The sequence below is a fragment of the Cryptomeria japonica genome, chromosome 8 (genome assembly GCF_030272615.1).
Source record: "Cryptomeria japonica chromosome 8, Sugi_1.0, whole genome shotgun sequence".
NCBI lineage: Eukaryota > Viridiplantae > Streptophyta > Pinopsida > Cupressales > Cupressaceae > Cryptomeria > Cryptomeria japonica.
In genome coordinates this window covers 622,144,574-622,150,936 of record NC_081412.1, presented here as the reverse complement: position 1 = coordinate 622,150,936, position 6,363 = coordinate 622,144,574, and the positions used below count along the sequence as shown (strand labels likewise).

General features: G+C 33.9%; 1 pseudogene; it reads left to right on the top strand.

Moving 5' to 3' along the window:
• The first annotated feature begins 402 nt into the window (after positions 1-402).
• Positions 403-1,657, top strand: LOC131045149 (inorganic phosphate transporter 1-1-like; annotated as a pseudogene).
• Positions 1,658-6,363: the final 4,706 nt, after the last annotated feature.

Sequence of the window (6,363 nt, the reverse complement as noted above, 5' to 3'; positions counted from 1 at the left end):
ATTCAAATACCTTGAGTCCTTGTAATAAATTCATGAATGGACTCAGATTCCTTCATCCTTTAATTTTCAAATTCTCTTCGAAAAGTTTGAAGTCTTACCAATTTGATTTTGTCTATACCTTGGTATGCAGTTTGTAGAGACTCTCATGCATCCTTTGATTTTGTGAGACTAGCAATTCGAAGAAAAATTGAAACATCCAAGGCAGATTGAATGGTGAAAAGAGCTTTGTTATCCTTTTTTCTATCTTCTTTTAGCTGTTTTTTCTGTTGTGGTGTTCATGTATTGAATGTATTCTAATCAATAGGTTCTGTGTATCCACCTTCCACAAATTTTAGAGATATTGAGATAAAAGTAGTGTCTTCATTTTGATACTCCAATAATCATAGTTTTCTATAGTAAATAATGGAAGTTGAAATGCTAAATCCTTTCCATTAGCCATTTGGAAACTACCTGCACAATCAAAAATTCTGCAACCTACTCTGATACCAAATGAAAGATTTTGAGAAAATTGAAAGATACTCACAAGACAGATAAAAACAATATTCCATTGAAAGACTCCAAAAATAAATTACATATGAAAAACTTGAATGCCTATGCCAGCTGATACTGAAAAACTGAATATCAATTATAATTACATAAGAATGTCTTATAGATGGCTGATCTCCAACATTGATCAGAAAAAAACAATAAACAAAACTAAAATCTGAAAAAAAAATATTTTTAAACTGTTTTAAAAGCTAAAACTCTATCTTAGCAATCTTAGCAGTTTTACGAACTGCTGAATCACTAAAGCAAACAATTGAAATAAAACTGTTTTATCTAGAACATATCCTTCGAGAAGATCATTCATCGAAATCTTCATTCAAGACCCGAGAACAGCAATTCGGATCATTTTCTAGGGCTTTTGTTAGACTGCACGGTCCATATTGCCTTGTACAGCAACAATCTATTTGAGAAGGATGTATATAAATCGATGGGTTGGTTGCAGAAGAATTATAAGAGCCCCGTGGAGGAAGTTTTTCACATAGCAAGAGCACCGGCGATGATTGCCTTGTTTTCAATGATTCCTGGGTACTTGTTTTCCATATTGCTCATGGATCAAATTGGGAGGTTTAAGATTCAGCTTGTTGGATTTTTCTTCATGTCAGTTTTCTTGTTCGCCCTGGCCATTCCTTATAAGACATACTGGCATGACGCAAAGAATCCAAATGGGTTTTTGGTAATTTATTCTCTCACTTTTTTCTTCGCAAAATTTGGGCCCAACACAACAACTTTCATCGTTCCAGCAGAGTTATTTCCTACTCAAGTCTGGTCAAATTGCCATGGTATCTCTGCAGCTGCTGGTAAAGCAGGCGCCATAATTGGACTGTTTGCCTTCGTTTACGCCGTAGAACTGAAGGGAATTGGTATGGAAGGAGCACTGATTCTTCTTGGAATAGCAGGTTGCTTGGGCTTCTTGTGCACATTTCTAATACTAGAAACAAAGGGCTGATCATTGGAAAATAATGAGATAGAACTGTCTCGTCCTCTATTTCAGCGTGGATTTCGTGACACGAAGCACAACATATCAGACAACGCTCAAACTGGGTCATGGCATCAGGAGTTATTTCCGCACCTTTACTTGGAAACCTCTGTCCACAACATTAGAATCTTATAATCTTGTTTATATAGGTTCCAATCTATTCTAATTGTTAAATAGAGCATATAATTTATATCAAGTTAGAATAATATTTTTTATAAATTGATAATTTTTTAAGATTTGTAATATTTTTTGAATTTAAATTTATGTTGTATGTCTTGAAGGTGTTGAGTGTTTTCATTTATTTAATACATTATGATTGCACTAAACATTATTAAAGATTAGAATTGTATCTTTAAAGTAAGGAAGCACACCTAATGTTTTTACTAAGTTGATGGGTAGAATAATTTTTGAAGGGTTATTCATCTAGTAGTCAATATATCATTAGTTATAAGATAATTTATAGTAGATCTAATGTCAAGATATCTTATTGAAGAGAGTGTGTGTGTGCACGCGTGTGTATGCTAAAGATACAAATTAGGTAAGAATATCAAAAGCTCTTTATAATATCAATAAGACATCTAGAATTGATATTCTGATTATACTAGTAGTTTAATTCTTGAAGAGAACTTGATAGATTAGTTGAATAAAATCAAGGAATATTTAAGTATGAAAAAATATTAAAACCTAAAATAGTGGAATTTTATAGAGTAAGATTGAATCATTATAATGTAATATGGTGGAAGAAAAATATATAAAAGGAATTAGAAGAGGGATGACGATGAATGAAAGTTTTGGTATGATTGTATCTGAGTTGGAAGTGAAGTTCATCCATAAAGGTTACCATTATAAATTATTGAAGAAGTTATAAAAAATAAGACAAAATAACATATATGAAAAAGATTATATCAAATAATTCTACAAGTTGATAATAAGGCACAATCACCATGAATTTGATCAAGAGAAGATATAAATAGATATTAACATTTTGGGAGGATATATTCAAGAAAAATTACACAAGTTGGTACTAAAACATTTTGAATAGGTGTATTATTTTTCCTTGAAGACTAAATATAATTTGACTAAGGAATTTTGTTTTGGATAGAGTACAAACAAAGAGGAAGAGTAGTCTTGTTTTAGAGTTTTAGCTATAGAAACCAAAGAAAAAGTGGGGGTGATTTTTTGATGATATAGTCCAAGAACCAAATTCATTGCCACAATGAGAGATATATGCCTATTGAACAAGAGGAAATAAGACAAGAAATGAAAAATCAAACAAAATAGAAAGAACCTTATATCTTGACTCTCTTACACCTTTGTTTGAGCCTAAACTTGAGAAATCTTCCATAAAATCCCCCAAGAAACTCTTGTTTGTACACTTGCATGTAGTTTCTATCTAGATTCACAATTTAGTGTTGGAGATATGTTATTGGTCTTAATGTTGATAAAGTAAAATTAGAGTTTAATTGATACTTTTGAAATGACCTCAAAGGGGGTCGATTTATAAATTAAGGAGATGAACGATTAAAGTTGATCTTTAATCTTGAGAGAAATGGATAGGGTTGCATGATAGACGTGGAGTAATGAGAAGTCACAAAGTGGCACCCCATAATTGGTACACTTGGGGAGGCCAAGGATCAAGAGGATTTGAAGAGATAGAATTGAATTGATATGAATGGATAGCCAAGATTAAAAAACCTCAAATATATATGATAAAGACTATAAGGAAGAGTACTATGACATATGAGTCCTCTAATACGTGAGAAGATCGCATAGGGAAGTTATGATTTGACAATTGAGTCCTCTCACATGTGCGACCATTAAATAAGGAAGTGGGATTTGATAAGTGATCCTTCTCATAGAAGTGTGAGGATCATGTGTGGATGTGGGTGCTTACATGTGAATCATCTCACACATGTTTGAGGATAACATAGGGATCTAGGATGTGATATGTGAATCCTCACAAATGGAAAAAAAATGACAGGTGTAGATTTTTTAAGATAAATAATGGCTAGGATTTTGATATAGAATTTTGTGGGTAAGTGTGATAAATTTGAATAGTTATTAATTATATTAGTCATGTTTAGGAATGTGTAATGGGTTTAGTTGGATTTAATCAACTAATGATTTGAAATGGATAAAGGGAGACTTAAATAAATAGTTTATATTTATTTAATTTTTTGACGATGGAGATGTAATGAAATAACTTGCATAAATGAGAAATATGACATGAAACATGATCAAATGCTTTATAATAGCTAAAAATAACAAGCCACTTCAAGGAGGAAAAGCTCCAAATATATTCAATGAGAAAATGATCCACAACATAATAATGATATAAGACTTAGTACCTCCTATATATACCCTACTCATGCCTAGGATTTCATCCAAGCTGATTTAGATATGACTATATATGCCCTAGAATAACCTAAATAACTAAATATAAATATACTAATGAAAATATGACTTAATTAGGAGTTAAGTTAGCCACAGGCCAACTACTCATAAGCATAATTTTACTCTAGGATTAAAGGCATAGTATGCACCCCCTCTTTAAAAAATAATTGTCCTCAATGTTAATCAATTGCGGCTTCTTTTGATGAACTCTTCATCTTCCGATGTGGCTTCTTCAACTAGTAGATTCTTCCACTGAATGATACGACCATTGATTATTCTATTCCTTAGCTTCTTCATACATTTTTGGAGAATGAACTCTAGTTCCAATATGATTCTTCCTTCCACATTAAGATATATTGTAATATTCTCTATGTGGGGATGTTATTTTTAATTACTTTCATGAAACAAGAAACTTGAAAAATTGGATGTATCTTGGTTATTGGCAACAACTTATGGTAAAAAATACCTATCTTTTGCATAATCAAGTATGGACCATAATATTTTGGTGACAACTTATTATTATTTTTCTGTTGACTTAATTATATTTTCGTATAAGGTAGCAATCTCAAGAACACCAAGTCTCCAACTTTAATACTTTTTTCACTGTGATGTTGGTCTACCTATTACATCATTTTATTTTTTGCCATGGATAGATTCTCCTTGAGTCCTAAAAGTACTTGTTACTAATGAAGAATGTGTTCCTCCATAGATTGAACTCTTGTTGATAACTTCAATGATGATGTGATGGAAGAAGGATAATATCCATATATTTCTGTACAAGGAGACATTATTTATGCACTATGGACAAAAGTGTTATACCGACATTTTTATAGTAGTAGCCAATCTACCCATTGAGATTGCTTAGCACAAATGAAACAAATATAGTGTAGTAAATTGTATCCCTTTACAATTTTGTACACTCTATTTGGCACCTAGTTGAGTGTGCATTTGCCAAGATCATTTTAAGCCTATTTGGTCCCTATTCTACATTAAAAATTCATTACTAATCCCACAACTTAACTATCACCAAATGTTTAAATTAGAACTAGACCTAACATCACAAACCCAAAAACTCATGTTTCCCTTTTAAAGGCCCTATTTTGGTAGGACCTAGGTGTCCAACACATGTGTCACACCAAAATTTCTTGATATTTCTATTGTAGCATTGTAAATCATAACCTTGTACAATTCCCATCTCATATTTGTGCTCCTACTTTAGAGTGTCCTATCTTCATTCTCTCTTAGGCCCATTTTGGCCCTTTTTTACTCCAAGTTTGATGTCACATAACTACATAGGTGAGTGGACCTCTCCTAGGACTTGTTGGCATTGTGTTGTCATTGAGTGGACCTCTCCTAGGACTGGTATGGGAGATTGAAGAGTATTGGTGGCGTTGATGTCAGCTAGTATTGTAGGTCACTGATACATAAGTCAGTGATAACATGTGTTGAAGACATGCACTGGAGACCGGTCTGGTATAATGATCGGTAAGTAATGTGTTGGAATTGAGTGGCTGCCAACTAGTAAGCATGTGCCCCGTAAGAGAGAAACATGTTGGGATGTTGATTGTGATGAAGAGGTGGAATGCTACAAGAATCATATCAACATTGGAGGTGAAGCATGTGCAGGCTACCGGTAAGAGTTGGGTGTTATACAACAGAACTCCCACCGGATGAAGATAAGATTGACTGAGAATGTGCTTCTTCAGTAAGCAAGGATGGCATATGGGAAAGCTACCAGGTCATATGTCAAGTTGAAGATGCATCTACTCCTCAGGGATGACACATTAATACCAACAAGTGACATAGATCCTTTCCAAGTGATAAGTGGTAATACCTTACTTATCCCATAGTATACATGTCATACATCATGACCCCCTGGGATAAGACAGCTAGAGAAAGCCAAGGCAAATGATTGGATGCATAGACTGGATGACTAAAGTAAAATATGAGGAAGCCCTGAGGTTAAGTTTATAGATGTGCACCAGATCAACATGTGAAGACATGATGTGCTACTAGGCCAAAGAAATAGAAGTTAAGATGGTGAGTTTGCCTCCTTGGCAAATCGGTTGAGAAGAGAAATAGTCAAATGAAGATAAGGATCTACAATTGTACACATGGAGTTACTGGTATGCAGATGGAAAGTGGTACTGCCAACAAATGCATAATAATTGGAGATGGACGACATGAAGATTTTATGCACACTACTGGTATGAAGGCAGAAACATGCCAATTGGTAAACAAGGAGGATACCGACATACAAAAAAGTGAATAAAGAGACAAAACTGAAGTGCTCTCAATCTGATGAAGATGCACATGATGAGTCATCCCTGATTTCTGCTGAGGGCCGGCATGGTTGATGACTGAGATGACAAGATCCACCAACACAAGGAAGGAGAAGGCAAGAAGTTTAATTGATAAGGGAAGACGTACCAATAGGGTTAGAGAAC